We start from the raw sequence: 19142 nt of genomic DNA, 5'->3' as shown, positions 1-19142 counted from the left end.
TCTGTCTTCAGACAGCTTTACTGTGGTTCAAATTCAACACAAGCTTCAAAGGTGACTTGCTGTCCCTCTCTATTGTAATCATGCTTGGTACCTGCTAAGTATAATACTTTAAGCAGCAAGTCGAATGAGACCACCGCTACTGAAATGATCGGCTCTGTTTTGAAAGGTACTCAATATTAGCCATGTTGGCCTAGGTGATTAGAACAGAAGACAAAAAAGTAAAACCTACTTAAAAGCTAATTTAGAAAGATACTAACCACTGCACGTTTCAACTGAGAATACACACTAGCACAGACAAATTGATAACTGTCCAGGAATGAATCAGTACAATTCCACATGGGAGAAGGCTGCATTGACAAGCAGAAAGAGATGTACGCCTACGCAAATGGAGGCCCATATTGTCAAGCAGGAATTCATGAGCTAGGAAACTTACCAGAAATAAGTTCAATTGTGTATACTTACTGGAAGGCCACTGCTCCATATTGTGCATGCAGAACCTAAACATTCATTGTCTCAGTGGTCTTGAAACTTATTAATGCCGCGCTGCCCAAGTGCAAAATAAAAAAAAAATCGGAGGTCCTCATCTGAATTTTTCTATTAAGCTGGAAATGTTTAAATATGTCTAACCATATTTAACCCCTCGCTTAGGCAAGAGTCGCTCCCCTGGGGGCCAAATTTATTTTAGGCCATTTCTGCCCCCCTTAGTTGCAGATCACCCTATTTTAATTAGGCCGATCTGCCCCTAAGGGGGGGCAGAAACTACTAGGCACCAGGGATTTTGTTTCAACATTTTTTTTTTTTTTTTTTTTACAGATGTGGATCGACCTCTTAAGTAAGGGTCGCTCCCCTGGGGGGCAATTTTATTTTAGGCATTTCTGCCTACCTTGGGGGCAGATCGGCTTATTTTTCTTAGGCCAATCTGCCCCCAATGGGGCAGAAACCACTAGACACCAGGAATTTTATTTTAAACCATTTCTTCCCCCTTAGTTGCAGATCGGCCTAATTATGAGTAATGCCCTGTAATTCACCTTCTAGTATAGGGACCCCAGAATTCAGAGATGTGCAAATAACCACTGCTTCTCAACACCTTATCTTGTGCCCATTTTGGAAATGCAAAGGTTTCCTTGTTACCTATTTTTCACTCTTTATATTTCACCAAATGAATTGCTGTATACCCGGGATACAATGAAAACCCATTGCAAGCTGCAGCTCATTTATTGGCTTTGGGTACCTAGGGTTCTTGATGAATGTACAAGCCCTATATAGCCCCGCAACCAGAAGAAAGAGTCCAGCAGACGTAATGGTATATTGCTTTCAAAAATCTGCCATAGCTGGAAAAAGTTGTAGAGGGAAACGTGGACAGAAATGGCTCTTTTTTTCACCTCAATTTCAATATTCAAAAAACAACATTTTAGCTGTATTTTTGCAAATTTCTTGGTCTCCTCCTGGGGAATCCACAAACTCTGGGAACCTCTAGAATTCCTAGGATGTTGGAAAAAAAAAAAGGACGCAAATTCTGGCGTGGGTAGCTTATGTGGACAAAAAGTTATGAGGGCCTAAGCGCGGACTACCCCAAATAGCCAAAAAAAGGCTCGGCAAGGGGTGGGTGGAAGGCCTGACAGCGAAGGGGTTAAACATTGCAGTTAAGTTCTGTTACTGTTTTAAAAATGCAGTCAAATACAGGATGCCAAACATACCATTCTGGAAGGAAGGCCTTACTAACGTGTAAAAGTATCCACAGTGTGATTATTAGAAGTGGGGAGGAGGGTGAAGTATATTTGGACTCCCTTCCATTTTGACACCTACTCCCATCTTGGATACCATTACATTTTAAAAAACCCTGGTCTAACTGTTCACTCGCGCACCTTTGCAGAGTTTTGGCCCTTTCTCTCCTACTTTCTGTTCCAAAAATTAGCTTTCTGCTACAGTAGCCTAGGTAGTGCCTCCATCCTCGAAGACATCCACATTTGGTGAAGTTGGTGTGATCCTGACATCTATTGACCTCTTACTGCTGCAGTTAAAAGACCTGATAAATCTGCAGGCTTTTGTAGGATGTGATAAAATGTCCCTTAAAAGGATGGTGCTCTGTACAATGACAGATGGAGAATAGAGCCAAGTAATATTGGTGGGTAGTAGGTGGTCTGAGATGGTGAGTTGGGTCCTATGGGCTTTTGTGGGTTCTGGTTACGTGTATGCAAATATCTGTTGGTTAACAGTTAGTAATGACAGAAAGACATATAACTTTGTTTCAAATTCTGTGTCAGCTCTGACGGAATACTTTAGTGTTCTGTTTCTTGATCCTCAACTTACAGTTTGTAATATTGAATGCCTCCTGGTACCTCATGCCCAGGAACCAGTGTGGAGAGAAGCATATCCTTGGATCCATGAGAATCAAAGGCAGTGGCAGCAACAGCCCTCATAAAAAGACTCCACACAATTTTTTGTCTTATCTTGTGGCTCCTGTGGTGCTGGGTCTGGCATAATTAACTTATGAAAACAGTATGCCTTTTGCACTTATACCCATATCAGCAATTTCCCTCTGGTCTCAGCCGAGGCAATTGCAATTTCTTACTTGCCAGTATGAATCTATGTTGTCTGGGAGTTTTTCTCCTTGCTCCTCTTGTTTCTTTGTTCCTCCATTGATAGACATTACCTCTTCATTAATTCCCTTTTTCCACTTTCTTTTTCTGATTGGTTCCATCTTTTCTTTTTGCTCCTTGTTGTAAGACTGATTGACTTAGATTTTACTGCCAAGTTTCATATAATATAACCCATATCTGTTTTCTACTGTGATAATGGAAGCATTTCTGTTGACCCCAGTTTTCTTTATCTCTGAAGGTGCCCCAAAATAAGTAGTAGTTCCATTAACGGCGCTGTAATATTTTGGGGATTTGCTGCTCCAAACAATTGTGTGCCCCACCCCTACTTTGATGTACCAGGTTTCCAGTTCTGATGTGTCCCATTCTTGTACTCTATTTTCAGCTGTTTGTTTTTCATTCCTATTTATTACTTTGCCTTTGAGCATGATCATTATGTTTTTTGCCAGTGCCAGTCAGAGTGGGAAAAATTCCTGTTTCCTTGTCCTTTCTTCTTTATCTTCTAGCAGTGCTTCCTGCTTTTGAGGTATTTAATTTTCCAGCTTTGTGTTGGGTGGGAGAACCTCTCCAGTGCGTTTTAGTTTGGAAGTTCACTGGTCCATCTAGTTCTCTATTGCTTTTCTGACCCATCCAGAGTTATCCAGATGCTGATGCCATCTTGTATTTTGTTGCATTTGTTCATTCTATGATTTAGCATTTATATTGGCATCGTTGACCACCACCTCTGACATAATTAAGCTGTTGTACAAACACATTGTAAAGAGCCACATGTCCTAATTAAAACAGTTCCTCTGAACATATTACAGCAGGACAACTGGCATAATACAACATTAAAATAAATATAAATGAATAACCTGATATTACCAACTACTAATCAAGCAGGAACTAGATAAAAATACCAGCAGTGTCCTAACCTTTAACTGTAGGAATATTGAGGCTTAGTGTGTTTCCTGACCCAGGGACTATGATGGAAATTCACAAATACATTAGCAATGAGTGATGAACAATATACCTCCTACACAGCAACTGAGCTGATGTCAATGACTGGTTGCAAAGAAGGTCTCTTTAATTTTCTTCTCGACTGCCTGATAAAAGTGACAATGGCATAAAACCTTGACAGAGTTGATGGTTTTTGACTGTAGTGGAACATCGGCACTAAAACCACCCTGAGGGAGCCCACCATAAATCTTCCAGAAGGCCAAATCCGCTAGACAATCTTATGAAAAAAGGTAAAAATCAGCCAATACTGAATAGCAAAGAACAATAAACGCAATGAAAAAGCAACACAACAATTATCTTGTGATGTATCCTTCTCAATGCCAAGCATCTGTATATTTGCTTATGACATGAAATGATATTGCTGGAAGAATGGTAAGTGCAATCTTGGTTTTGTATTTTCAGACCGCAAACATTAGCAAGACAACCATCTTGGATGCAGGATACACAGACACATGCCATCAACACGTAGTGAAGAGAAACCTCCTACCATGTGCTGACCGCATGTAATGTATGTGCTCCCTTTGCCTCACACATTGTAAGGCAGAAGGAACATGTCATTGCCAGAGAATCCTACCTTGAGTCCTGCTGTCTGATGTAACAGGTGGCATTATTCCTCCTGGCCAGAAGTGATAGACAATTTTCTCAGTTTATCTTCTGTGGATCAATTATTGTTAAAAGGCAGATGTTTTCCTGATAGTATGTGCCAGACCTGGCACCCTTGGGCGTGGTTTCCCCTGTCTCTTTGCCTCTGTGTTCCTGTATTTTTGACTGTTTGCCGGTCTTCGTTTTTTCTGGTTTTGGTACTCTGGGCACTTTACCACTGCTGCCCAGTGTTAAAGTGCAAGTTTCTCTATCTAAATTGTGATAATGAATGGTTTATTCATGATTGGCCTAATGGATTTACTGGTAAATCCGTAGTAAAGTACACTCTGTGTGCCCACGGCCTGTAAATCAAATGCTACTAGTGGGACTGCAGCACTACTTGTGCCACCCACATGAGTAGCCCTGTAAACCTGTCACTGTAGTGTCTGTGTGTGTGCAGTTTTAAACTGCTTTCTCGACCTGGCAAGTGCATCCACTTGCCAGGCCCAAACCTTCCCTTTTAGTACATGTAAGGTACCTCTAAGGTAGGCCCTAGGTACCCCTATGGGCAGGGTGCAGTGCATTTAAAAGGTAGGACACGTACTGATGACAGTTTCCCATGGAGAGCAGATAGAGGTGTGGAGTTTGAAGTCTCTGAACTCATAATTTAAAACTACATCTTTTGATAAAGTTGGTTTTTAGATTGTCTGTTTGAAAATGCCACTTTTAGGAAGTGGTCATTTTCTTGCTTAACCATTCTGTGCCTCCGCTTGGCTGCTGAATCCACGTCTGGGTCAGACTGACAGTTGGGCTGTTTGTGAATTCACTCTAGACAGTGACACAAAGGGAGCTGAGGTGTGTCCTGCATATCCTGATGAGTCTTCCTGGGCTAGAGTGGGAGGGAGGAGAGGACACCTGCACTTGGAAGGACTGTGCCTGACCCCTCACAAAGCAGTCTCCATCCCCCTAAAGTGTGACTGGTGCTGGGCAAGGAAGAGGCAGCGTCTTGTGCACTACAAAGAATATCCTTTAAAGTTTGCCTACTTCAAAGGCAGAAATGAGAAAGTAGTGGACCCTAAACCCCAGACATTTAGAACACTTTTGGATCAAGAGGAACCTCTGCCAAGGAGAAGAGCTGAAGAGCTGTGATGAGGAGTACTGCCCCTTTGCTGTTTGCGGTTTGCTGGGTTGGCTTGCAGTTGCTGCTTCTGCCTTAGAGAGCACAAAGACTGTTTTTTGCTGTGTATCCTGCTTGTGAAGTTTCTCCAAGAGATTGGACTGAGCTTGCCTCCTGTTAAGACATCTCCGGGACTGAACTTGCCTCCTGTTAAGAAGTCCCAGCGACATCAAAGACTTCATCTGCCAGCACCTGGGCCCTTGGAAGGAGAAGCTGGTAAAACCTGAGAGAAAATCCACGAGCCGGAACCGAGCGGCAGAAAAATCGATGCAGCGCCTGCACAGCGGCTGAGAAATCGGCCCAGCACCAGTGAAATTGACGCAACACCAGCTCAGCACGGATTCATTGCTGCTGTGCATCTGAATTTTTCAAGCATCTTTCCTGGGTGTAAAATCTTCACCATCATCCCATGGACCCGAGGCTGCCTCTCCAGAAATCGACGCATTGCTTACTCAGCGTAGAAAGATTCAATGCACGCCCTCACTTGTGAGGTATCAATGCATCGCTTGCTTTTCTGACGCACCCTCGCCCCTGCAGCTTTATATTTTATTCATACTAGGTACTTTGGGCCATATGTACGAACACATTTTCCCATAGACACAGAATGGGTTAAAAACTTTGATACATCTGGCCCTTTGTGTTAAAACAAGGCATCCATTGAGTTTTATAGATTAAGGCCCTCATTATGAACACAGCGGTGGAAACCTCCGTGTTCATGCTGGCGGTCTACTCCGTGACCGCCAGCTCCCCCGGAACCCCACCGGCCTTATTATGAACATTCATCTGGGCTGGCGGGCGGAAACATTGTTTACGCCTGCCGGCCCAGAGGAATGCCTGGCCGGGACATTGACAGCCGCTTCACATGGATTGGGCAGTGACCTGCGCGATGGGGCACTGCACAGGGGCCCCTGCACTGCCCAGTGCCAATGGGAGAAACCCACCAGGGAAAGGCTGGAGGCTGAGGGATCATTATCCGAGGGGCAGCACCGCTGCCCTCTTGGATGATGATGCCGACCGCCGCCAGGCTGCCTGACGGAGGCAGCCTGGCGGTGCGTTAGGGCGGCCCTTCATGAGTTCATTATGTGGCGGTGTGGGCCGCCATGCCGGCTGGTGGGTTTTCCCACCACCGCCGGCATGGCGGCCCACACCGCCGAGTTCATAATACCACCAAAGTCTCTTTTAAAGTGTTTTTTTTTTTTTTTTTTTCTTTTTAACTTTAAAATTGGATATCTTTACTTGTGTAGTCTGATATGTCGTTTTTGGTCTTGTTTGATTTAGATAAATATTGGCTTTTTCTAAACTGGTGTGGACCCATTTTATGGTGTTTTCATTGTTAATGAATGTGTTTGTGCAAATACTTTACTCATTACCTCTGAGATAAGCCTGACTGCTTGTGATAACCCCTGCTCACACAGCTCAGATAAGCTACCAAAGGGGTATCTCCCTTACCCTGACTAGAGTGAGGGTCCGACTTAAACAGGGTGTAAACTGCCTGTCAACTAGAGACCCCATTTCTAAAGGTACATAATTGTATGTGTTGCTGCAGTGTGTTAACAGTGCTGGGATAATGCTCCTATGGACTATGGTATTGGATAATTTCATGAGCTCTCCTTCAGAACGGACTCTCAAACCCAAGTGTTTCTATGTATGCTTGTATACACACAGCACAGAGTAAACCTAGTTACAATTATGATTTTTTTTTTTTTAAATATTCAGTTTTAAGATAACCCACACCAGGGTCAAGGGGGGGTGGCGAAGTCCTTTAAAAAATGTTGAAAATGGGAAAGTTAACAAGCATAACACTTTAGGAGAAACAGAAAATTATAGAGGAAAAAAGCAGCAGAGGGCATGTAACGTGACTATTTTGTTAAAAATGTTTTGAAAATACTACTGACCCAGAGGAAGCACAATCCTGAAGCAAGATAGAATTTGCATTTTCTGTTTTTATTGCTGTTGCACACCTGTTTTCTTTCTAAAATTGTGTTTCACTGTGCCCTGTTATTTGTATTGTTGGTGACGTCTGTACCAGGATAGCTCTTTCTCTAGATGAACTGAAAAAATAATTTCACTTGAGTTGATTGGGTTTTGGTCACTACAAAAGTGAGTCTTTTGATATCTTCAGAGAAAGGCTTGGAAAGAAAATTTGAGTCTTGCACAGGTTGCACAATGGCTGAACTTACTTTTCTTAAACAAATTGGGAGCCCATCTACCACAGATGTTTTAGAAAGTATCATAACCGTAAATAATAACATTTGTCAGAAGCATGGCCACACGTAAAATCATGCAACAGGATTAGGTGTCGTCGGACTTGGTACAAAGTAGTACAAATAGAGCATTTTTGTGTGATATCTTCATTTACAGTAGTGATTCAGAGAGGGTTTGTGTATTTTATGAATTGGAAGGAAGAGCAGGTGGTTAATTTCCTTTTACTTAAAAGATGGGTTTTAGAATATGTATGAGCAGTGTATGGGCATATATTTCTCAGGACTGACTAGAGAGGCTTTCCATGCAGGGATGTATAATGTTTGATAATGCCACTTGTCCAGTGGAATGAATGGTTCAGAAAAGTACTTGTCCTTTGAAAAATTCCACTCATTCATTTTGGTGCCATGTAGTGAAGTGACAAACTATGGCATATTTCTCATTTTGTCAGCGCTCTTATAATAGTTTCTCTGGTTATGGTAGTGCCCATATTACATCAGGATTTGCATTCTAGTAAGGCTTGGATTTTTCTACCTTTCTGCAAATCTGTATATAGGGTCTGGCAATTGTAAAACAAAGGAAGTGGTAGGACCTGGTTTGGAATGTTCTATAGATCTCTGCGCCCATACAAACTATCAAGTTCAAGAGTATGCACCATTTCCTGTCCAATCTCTTCCAACATTGGAAAAGGTTAGAATTTGCTACTGAGAAGGACAGGAACAAACTGTTTTTCAAGTTGGAAAAAGCAGTGTAGGAAAACTATATTGTCAACCTTGCAGCAGGTTTTCATGAGTATTCACAAAAGTTTGCTAGGAGTACGCTTTGAAGTCCGAAGCCTGTATTCTACTGTGTATTTCTGAAAGTTGAAAGTCTGCACCAATGCAAGGACATATGCCTGTATCTTTTGTGACTTGCTTTAAAAACCAAGCCCCTAATTTAATTCCATGTTACCCATAACATTTTTAAACAGATTGTATTGCTTTTCCAGTCAAATAAGGTACATGTCCCAAGCAGGACTCTGCTGAAACTGTCAAAATGGCTATTATGTACGTACAACACTATTCATCAATCATCAGGGTCATCATCTACTTTGGCCTAGTGGCAGTGATAATCTGTACATCGAATCAGTTACAGATTGTAGGCAGGGGTATCATACACAAGGTGTGCCCAAACAAGGAATAAGCAGTTCCCGTAATTCCCCCGTGGTGTGCCATATAATAAGCCTGCTCCTACACTCTCATCCAGCTCCACAGCGTCCTAAAGGGAGGGCTTTGACCATGTCTGCTGTAGGGGGTAATAGCAGCAGCATAAGGAAGGCCTTAACTGTCACTGGGCGGCTGGCCCGCTGGGTCCTTCAGAGCCTCCAACAGAGTCTCCCATGCCCGAGCCACCTTAATGGTGCCCTGCCCCTTCTTAGCATCTTTGAGTCATACATCTTCCTTGTAGCCCGCCCATCTAATGAACTCTTTTGTTCACTTGGACATGCGGGGGCGCCTCGGGCATTTCCGATTGCGGGCGATTTCCTTCTTACCATGGACAAAGGCTAGATCTTGAAAGTGACTCATGACCTTATTCTTGGCAGTATGAGGGAACCAGCCCAAGAGACAGTCCTTCGCCATGCTGGGGACCTCTCTTTCTATAACACCAGACAAAGTCTCTGATAGCTTCCCAGAAGGTGGCTAACCCGGGACAATCCCACAACATGTGATAAAACTCTGCGCCCTCCTCTCCGCATCTAGGGCATTTCACATCTAGTATCTGATAGTGTGTACACGCTCCCAGCGGTAAGATGCGCCCTATGTAGCACATAGAGATTGATAACTTTGAACCTGGCATTCATAGTTGCCTTTGTCATGTTATATAGGATACTATCCCTGTCTTGGTTCTCTATTGCTGTGTCAAGATCGGGCCCCCTTCGGTCTTTGAGTGCTGTTAAAAGGAACCACAGTGTCTCCTTTCAGTCGTCTATAAAGGCAGGTGAGCGCTTTGTATGTTACTGAGGCAATTAGCACGTATTGGCAGCAAGCTGCTGTAGGAGGCTGGCCTGGCTTGTAGTGGGTACCAGAGGTACTTGCACCTTGTGCCAGGTCCAGTTATCCCTTATTAGTGTAGAAGAGTTGTTTCTAGCAGCTTAGGCTGATATAAGGTAGCTATGGCAAAGCAGCTTAGGCTGAACTAGGAGACATGTAAAGCTCCTACTATACCACTGGTGTCATATGCACAATATCATAAGAAAACACAATACACAGATATACTAAAAATAAAGGTACTTTATTTTTATGACAATATGCCAGAAGTATCTCAGTGAGTACCCTCAGTATGAGGATGAGAAATATACACAAGATATATGTACACAAACCAAAATTATGCAGATAATAGCAAAAAGGAAGTAATGCAAGCAGTGTAAAATTACAGTAGATTGCAATAGGAGCACATAGGTATAGGGGCAACACAAACCATATACTCCAGAAGTGGAATGAGAACCACAAATGGACCCCAAACCTATGTGAGCTTGTAGAGGGTCGCTGGGACTGTAAGAAAACAGTGAGGGTTAGAAAAATAGCCCACCCCAAGACCCTGAAAGGTAGGTGTAAAGTGCACCTACAACCCCCAGAGAGCACAGAAGTCGTGATAGGGGGATTCTGCAGGAAGAACAAACACCAGCAATGCAACAACAGTGGATTTCCGGACCTGAGTACCTGTAAGACAAGGGGACCAAGTCCAAGAGTCGCGACAGTGTCGAGAGTGGGCAGGAGCCCAGGAAATGCCAGCTGAGGGTGCAAGGAAGCTGCCACCTGTTGGAAGAAGCTTGGTGTTCTGCAAGAACAAAGAGGACTAGGAACTTCCCCTTTGGAGGATGGATGTCCCACGTCGTGAAGAAGCTTGCAGAGCTATTCCCACGCAGAAAGACCACCAACAAGCCTTGCTAGCTGCAAGGGTCGCGGCTAGGGTTTTTGGATGCTGCTGTGGCTCAGGAGGGACCAGGATGTCGCCACTTGGATGAGGAGACAGAGGGGGCGCCCAGCAAGTCAGGGAGCCCTCACAGAAGCAGGCAGCACGCACAGAAGTACCTGAACAGGCACTTAGAAGAAAAGTGAACCGGAGTCCACCCGAAGTCACAAAAGGGAGTCCCACGACGCCGGAGGACAACTCCGAAGTTTTTGTGCACTGCAGGTTAGAGTGTTGGGGACCCAGGCTTGGCTGTGCACAAAGGAAATCCTGGAAGAGTGCACAGGAGCAGCTGCAAATCATGCGGTACCCAGCAATGCAGTCTAGCGTGGGGAGGCAAGGACTTACCTCCACCAAACTTGGACTGAAGAGTCACTGGACTGTGGGAGTCACTTGGACAGAGTTGCTGAGTTCCAGGGACCACGCTCGTCGTGCTGAGAGGGGACCCAGAGGACCGGTGATGTAGTCTTTTGTTGCCTGCGGTTGCAGGGGGAAGATTCCATCGACCCATGGGAGATTTCTTCAGAGCTCCTGGTGCAGAAAGGAGGCCGGCTACCCCCAGAGCATGCACCACCTGGAAACAGTCGAGAAAGCTTACAGGATGAAGCGATACAAGGTTGCTAGTAGTCGTCTTGCTACTTTGTTGCGGTTTTGCAGGCGTCCTGAGCAGTCAGCGGTCAATCCTTTGGCAGAAGGTGAAGAGGGAGATGCAGAGGAACTCTGGTGAGCTCTTACATTCATTATCTGGTGAGATCCCCAAAGCAGAGACCCTAAATAGCCAGAAAAGGAGGTTTGGCTACCTAGGAAGGAGGATTGGCTACCAGGAGAGGTAAGAGCCTATCAGAAGGAGACTCTGACGTCACCTGCTGGCACTGGCCACACCTCTGTTTCCAAGATGGCAGAGGTCTGGGACACACTGGAGGAACTCTGGGCACCTCCCCTGGGAGGTGCAGGTCAGGGGAGTGGTCACTCCCCTTTCCGTTGTCCAGTTTCGCGCCAGAGCAGGGCTGGGGGATCCCTGAACCAGTGTAGACTGGCTTATGCAGAGATGGGCACCAGCTGTGCCCATCAAAGCATTTCCAGAGGCTGGGGGAGGCTACACCTCCCCAGCCTTCACACCTATTTCCAAAGGGAGAGGGTGTTACACCCTCTCTCAGAGGAAGTCCTTTGTTCTGCCTTCCTGGGCTAGGGCTGCCTGGACCCCAGGAGGGCAGAAACCTGTCTGAGGGGTTGGCAGCAGCTGCAGTGGAGACCCCGGAAAGGCAGTTTGGCAGTATCCGGGTTCCGTGCTAGAGACCCTGGGGATCATGGAATTGTCCCCCAATACCAAAGTGGCATTGGGGTGACAATTCCATGATCTTAGACATGTTACATGGCCATGTTCGGAGTTACTATTGTGACGCTGTACATAGGTAGTGACCTATGTACAGTGCACGTGTGTAATGGTGTCCCGGCACTCACAAAGTCTGGGGAATTTGCCCTGAACGATGTGGGGGCACCTTGGCTAGTGCCAGGGTGCCCTCACACTAAGTAACTTTGCACCCAACCTTCACCAGGTGAAGGTTAGACATATAGGTGACTTATAAGTTACTTAAGTGCAGTGGTAAATGGCTGTGAAATAACGTGGACGTTATTTCACTCAGGCTGCACTGGCAGGCCTGTGTAAGAATTGTCAGAGCTCCCTATGGGTGGCAAAAGAAATGCTGCAGCCCACAGGGATCTCCTGGAACCCCGATACCCTGGGTACCTCAGTACCATATACTAGGGAATTATATGGGTGTACCAGTATGCCAATGTGAATTTGTAAATTTAGTCACTAGCCTGTTAGTGACAAATTTGGAAAGCAGAGAGAGCATAACCACTGAGGTTCTGGTTAGCAGAGCCTCAGTGAGACAGTTAGGCATCACACAGGGAACACATACAGGGCACATACTTATGAGCACTGGGGCCCTGCCTGCCAGGGTCCCAGGGACACATAGACTAAAACAACATATATACAGTGAAATATGGGGGTAACATCCTGGCAAGATGGTACTTTCCTAAGCTGCCTGCCGAGGTTCCACCACCCCAGATTTCCAATGTTTGCGAATGGCTGCAGTGAGTGCACCATGTAAGAGGAAGTGGCTTTGGAGCAGGTCATATCTGAGGCGAAACTCCTCAAAGGGGAGAAGCACCCTATTCTCAAAGTGTCCCTACTGTGGTTATTCCTGCCATATTCAGAGACCCTCCCACGTCCCTTGATGGGGAAGCTCCTCAAGAAATCCTATTGGTACATCCGGGGAGTATAGGGTTTTTATCCGTGCCTCTTGGAGGCTCAGCACCCAGCAGCGCTGCAATACTAAAAACTCGGGAGTGTCATCAGTTCCTCAGGTCAGAGGTCCGAGAGCGCTAGCCAGTCTAGAAATCCCTGGTGCGGAGAGAGGTACGTCTCTGCCCAGTGTAAGTCTGCTTGCCCCCCATTGCATGACCCACTGCAATTGGGCTACCAAATAGTAGGTTTTGAAGTCGGGGATTGCCAGGCCCCCCCCCCCCCCCCCCAGTCATTGAAGCGTAGCCAAGGCTACTCTTCCTGGCCTGATCCCCAAAGAAAGCTCGTGACTATCTTGTCACTATCCCAAAAATATGATTGCCACCATTTTTAGCAACACTCCTCAGCCCATCACCAAGAGTAGATGTGTCCCCCAGAATGCTGTCCTAGCCCGGAGGGACCTAATAGCTTTACCTACGTTTCCGTTTAAGTAGATCTGCAGTCATAATATATGTGGACCCCTAGTTATCGGAGAGGACTGGGTTCCTAGAGCAGGGTCCCCAGCTCCACCAGGGATTCCTGGATGCCTTCAAGAAGGGAACAAGAAGGATTTACACCAGTTAAGTCTGAGACCTTAAAGGAATCTGAACGTATCCAGCATTTCACGAGCACCTTGTAGGCTGCCCTGGTCATCTTGGAGGAAAAGGAGTGAGTCATCCACATACAGTGCAGTATAGTGTGTATTGTTTTCGAATTCAGGCCCTGGTACGCGGCCACCGTCCAGGCCGAAGAAGCCAAAGGCTCCATAGCACGGGCGAACAGCAGAGGGGACATCCCTGCCTGGTGCCCCTCTTCACCTGGTAAATCTCATAGATTACCTACTCAGTTTGGACCCTAGCTGTCAGAGCTGTGTAGCGGAGTCAGGTCCAAGATATAAAGTCCTGGCTTAGCCCCAGATGAGCATTGTACTTTAAAGAATGGGCCATTCTAGGCTGTAGAAGGATTTTTCAATGTCCACTGCTAAGATTGTCGCCCTCGTTTTGTCAAATGTGGGTGCCCCGAGTATTGTGCATAGTTGGTGGATATTCTGGGCCATTTTCTTCAGCATATGAAGCCCGCCTGGTCCTTATGTATCAAGGTGGGCATGTGGAGGAGCAGTCTCATGGGCAGGATTCAGCTCAGTATTTTATAATCAGTGTTTAACATTGAAAGTAGTCGATAGGCTCGCTTATCATGGGTCTCTTTCCCCGGTTTTAATAGGGATATTATCAGGGCTCCGCGGGTGGATTGTGGAAGGAGACCCGTTGTTTTGGCATCATTAAACATGGCTGCCAATTTAGAAGCTAAAGTCGCTGCATATGCAGCGTAGAAGTCCACCGGTCCATCAGTCCCCGCTGTCTTGTTCTGTGCCATATTTTTAATGGCAGCCCGGACCTCTTGGACTAAAATTTCTCCCCCAATGTCTCTGCATTTTCTGGAGAGAGCCTCAGGAGATGCAATGGGGCCAGGTAGTCTTCTGTTTGAGCCCATGGGAGTTTGGCATTCGAACTATACAGTTAAGTGTAATATGTATAAAGTCAGTTATTGATGTTGTCTTGTCGGTAGACCATAGTGCCACTGTCTTCGACCAACTCCATGATTACCGATCTCCATTTTGCTGGGTTCGCCATCCATGCAAGCAGAGGGTCAGTGCGGTCTCTGTCAGTGTGAGCCTGTATCATATAGTTTCGGTAATCGTAGCAGTGCAAACATTCAATCTTTTCAGCCACGTTGTCTTTCGCTTTGAGGAGATCAGGTTGCAATTCCAGGTGACCCTGGCAGCGCTTCTCACATATTTTTAGTAGTTCTTTGGCTGCTAAAGTCTCACTCAGCAGGGTGCCCTAGATTCCCACCATCTCTGAGATGCATCTATCTCTAAGTACCAGTTTGAATACATACCATTCTGATAAATGGGACTCGCATGTTATCCACAAAAAATTGAGTAATGTCTGTGGCTGTTGTGTTTCAGAGGACCAGGTCTTTAAATGACTCTGGGTGCAAATGCCAGGTCGGTATACAGGGTGCTCCCTTTCCCAGGTGAGTCCCATTAGAAGAGGGTTGTGGTCCAAAATAGTGCGGGAGAGATACTCGGTTACATGGACCCGCGTGTGGACGTCTGGGGTGCAAAGGAAGGTATCCAGCCACACATGGAGATCATGTAGACTGACAAAGAAGGAATAGTCGTGGTCCTGCGGATGGTGAAGTCGCCAGGAGTCGACTAGTCCCCATTCCGCCTGCCAGCCAGCAAACGTCTGAGCCGTTCATGCTATTGCAACGTCGCAAAGGGGTGGGTGAGAGCGGTCCATGTTCAAGTCCACTACACAATTATAGTCCCCTCCCAGAGTGACAGATCTTATCAAGTGAGGAGCTAATAATCTAGTTAACTTTGCAAGGAAGTGCACCTGTCCTACATTTGGGCCATATACGCTACCCAGGACTGTGTTGCGCCTATCTAGATGCACCATAACAACCACATATCGTCCTGCCGGGTCAATCATGTGGCCGGTGTGCTGGAAGGGAATTCCCGCCTGGATCCAAATCAGCACCCCTCTCGCATAAGTGGAGTATGTTGTATAGTAGACCTGTCCTCACCATCTCTGCTTCAGCGCCAAGCCGTCTTTTGCAGTTAGGTGCGTTTTTTGAAGGAGCGCAATGTGTACTCCTGAATGCTGCAGATCTGAATGGACTTTGTACCTCTTGGCCATACTGTGTGCATCCTACAGATATTCCAAGTGATAATTTTATATGTCATGGGGGTTGCCACACTATTGTTGTGCAGGGGGCACAAGGACATTCTGCTAATAGGGGAAAGCCTACCTCAAGTTTTAGATCTCTTTCAAGAAATACAAGTAAAGAACAGCTAATTAGGACACTTAGAAATCCCCAACATGTTAGAGAAGAACAACAAAACCCACAAAAACTCCCACACCACAGGGCAAGTAGGACATCCCTCCTCATCCAAACATTCATGTCTTAACCAAACAATAGTGGGAGTACCTACTATAAATCAAAACGAGGGTGTCAGTGGCCAGGAAGTAGTGCTCCGCCCGATCCACCCGACCCACTGGTAGTAATCAAATGTAACTACGTGTGCATATAGCCCCATTATCTGCTGCTGGTGCATCTTGATTAGTTTGAGAAAAGGTAACAAATCTGTCAAAACAGTCGATAAAGAGGTCTCCACCTCTGTTGGTAGTGACCGCAGTTCAATTCAATGACATACTCTTTTTTAAACAAATCATCTGCTGTTCGTGGGGTGATTTTGGGTAGCTTATTGTCCGAGATACCATAGTAGCTGTCATTGCTGGAAGGGGCTGAATCGTGAGTATCCACCGATGCAGGTTTGTCCTCCCCACTTCCGCTCAGTGCTGCTGCAGCCTTCCCCGCTCTTTGCTGATGTCTGTGAGCTTCCACATTTGACGGAGCAGGACCTCAAGGGTCGCTCCTGTTCTGCTTTTGCCATGTCTTCTGCGGCCTCAGGAGTTTCCCAGCTGGGGCTGGCGTGCATCTGTGTATCAAGCCAGTCCCACACTTTCTGGGGTGCTTGGAAAAAGTGTACACCTTCTGGGGTCGTCGCTCATAGTCAAGCGGGGAACATGACATATTTCATATCTAATTGACAGTCTATTTTTAGCTTCTGCGAACGTTGCTCGTGTTTCTGAATAGCTTTGGTAAAGTACAGGAATATAATTATTTTGTGATTTTCGATACAAATGTCTCCTTTTATTGGGGCACAGTCCATTGATGATCGTGATCTCGATAGTAAAGCAGGCGAGTCACCATGGGCTGTGTGGGAGGTCCTGGAGCTGGGAGTCCGAAAGGGACCCTGTGAGTCTGTTCTAATGTGTAGAAAGGGGAGAGGCCCTCTGAGGCCACCTCCTCTCTGAGCCATCTTTCCAGGAAGGACAGGGCCTTCTTCTACACTATTCATTCCGGCAAGCCAACTATGTGGATAGTGTTTCTTCTTGATCTATTCTAACTGTCCTCTGCTCGAAGCTCCAATCTGCGGACTTTATTCTCCTTCAGGGTCATTCAGTCCGTAGTACAGTGACGTCCATGGGGAGCTCAGTCAGTGTGCCTTCAGCTGTGGAGACTGTTTCAGCCAACCGCCTGTTTTCAAGAGCCTCTTTGGTGGCTGTGATGTCCTGACGTTTGGGTCCCGGGGCTGACTGCCGTGTAGGGAGGTACATTGGTTCTGAGGCTGCCCCTCCCCGAGCCTGGGTGGCCACATTCAAATCCTGTTTCCTCATTGCCTTTCTCATTGTTGTCAGTGGTCAACACACAAGTTCGGACTGCTTGCAGTGGATCCCGCCGCTGTCCAACTCTCTGGTGGTCCCTTCCCACAGAGGGCCCCTTAAAAAGCTCTGTGCTGGCTCCAGGGGGGGCGTTAAGCATTAAGCAGTCTACAATACGAGGTCGTGCGGAGGGGGGCTTCTGCCACCTTTCAGACCTGTAGGGGGCACCTGTATTGCTTCTCCGCTTTGAGCCGTAGCGCCCCCTGCATCTCCACTCCCTCCTCCACATCTGCTCCCTTAACTCTGTTCCATGGGTCACACAGTGAGGATCCTTACTGTGACTCTATTGGGTCCTGGTGCAAGTCGGCCGCCAGAGACATCCTGCTCTCTGGTGCCTCAGCGACTCCCGGGGGCCCCCCAAGCTTCCACACGCTCGTGTAGAGGAGCAATGGGTATTGGCAGGTGAGGAGGCGCTGTCTGCTTATGTGTCGTTGATGGAGGTGTATTGTAGTGGGCAGTGCCAGCCCCTCTGCGGGGAGAGGTGCACATCCCAGCCAGTGGGGGAGAGAGGTCACCTTCGAGCGCTAAGCAGTTAAGGAAGAGAGCACTAAATCTTGAGTCGCACTCATCTAGTTGTGACTTTCCCTCAGCCGCAGTGGGAATCTGCACCCGTGGACCCCTTACTTTCGTTGTGGGTTTTCCTTTCTAGGCCCAGAGGTCGCAGCGCCACTGAAGGCTCAGACCGATTCTTATTCTCCACTGTCTTAATGAGTGGGGCCACAGGTGGTCTGTAATCGGGGCCCCAGTCCCTTTGGCTTTAGGGCCCGGGCTCTCTACTCCTTCCCTGCACTCAGTGGCCAGTTTAGTCACTTCCCAGGGGCTTCATGTGGGTTGTCCCACTGGGTGCTGCCATTTTGGATCTCTGCTGCTGGGCGGCGTCAGGCAACCAAAATCTTCGGTTATCATGCCCCTCGCACCCAGGGAGTCGCAGCAAGTAGTAGAGTAGGTGTGCAGGAGGTTTTGGGGCACCATATGGGACTAATTCTGTGTCGGGATGGCCGTGGATGGGGGATCACTAGGGGGAGCTGGCAAGGTTGTGTCTCACCGCATCGGCCGCATAATGCTGTGCAGGGTATTCTTTTTTCAAAAAATGTTTCCCCATAAATCAGCCTGTGGTGGACTTAGGACAATAAAAAGAGGTTTTTTTGTACTGCAGAAATGCTGAGCTCACATATTTAAAGGTGCAATCATATCGGAAAATGAAGAAAAAGGCGACTGTAAACGACTTGCCTAGGATCACACCCGTTTACTGGTCAAGTACATTACAGTTAAGTCAAGTAGATTATTTAAGTTCCGTTACTCGACTTGCAGGTCTGGAAACATTTTTATGGTTTTTCGAGGCCTGGTGTCCTCTAGGGGCTGTTCTAAGCATTACAGTCAACATGTAGAACATGTACAATATTCGCAGCAGTCAGTAGCTCCCCCCTTAACACTTTGCAGGCCACTTGTTTCCAAAACATTTTTGTTAACAAGTGACATTTTTTGTGAGTCTTTTGGTTTCGCCAATGCCTTGTCTTGTACAGTCCCAAAAGTGCACCCATAGAGGTTTTTATGAATTCACAAGAACTTACAGAAGTAGACCAATACATTTTACCCCTAGAAAGCATTTGTGAACTGTATTTTAGCACAAGCAAATATGTATCTGTAGATTTGCTCATGTGAAAATATATTGAGTGTTTACAAGCTCACTTTCCCTCCAACCACTTTTTTTCCTAACCCATGAAGAACTTCTACTTCTGCCCTTGTCAGTAGTAAATTTCCCTCTTTCTCATTATGCGAAAAGATTAGAGAAGAGCTGGTGAAAATCCTTAAAACATGCACGTTAGTAGGTTTGCAGACTCATAGGCATTCCAGCTCTGAAACTATTACTTTCCGCTTCCTCCAGCCCCCAGTATGTAGATCTGTGGAAAGGTGGGAAAATAAGGAAATTGCTATAGTAGGGATTACAATTTCAAGTATTCAATCCCTACTATAGTAGTAGCCTTGGCATAATCAGAAAGGATATTATCAGAGCTCTTACTTAATGAGATTGCTGCCATAATTTGTCACCTCAC

General features: G+C 46.3%; 2 protein-coding genes across 3 annotated transcripts in view; both read left to right on the top strand.

The window, feature by feature from the left end:
- The window catches only part of ZNF219 (zinc finger protein 219), a 259158-nt gene that overhangs the window by 1278 nt on the left and 238738 nt on the right, over positions 1-19142 (top strand). The gene's annotated exons all lie outside the window — the stretch shown is intronic.
- Positions 1-19142, top strand: part of TMEM253 (transmembrane protein 253) — a 148291-nt gene that overhangs the window by 58596 nt on the left and 70553 nt on the right. The gene's annotated exons all lie outside the window — the stretch shown is intronic.

The sequence above is a fragment of the Pleurodeles waltl genome, chromosome 6, assembly GCF_031143425.1.
Source record: "Pleurodeles waltl isolate 20211129_DDA chromosome 6, aPleWal1.hap1.20221129, whole genome shotgun sequence".
Lineage (NCBI taxonomy): Eukaryota > Metazoa > Chordata > Amphibia > Caudata > Salamandridae > Pleurodeles > Pleurodeles waltl.
The sequence above is the reverse complement of the archived record's forward strand: the minus strand, read 5'-3'. Positions and strand labels throughout refer to the sequence as shown.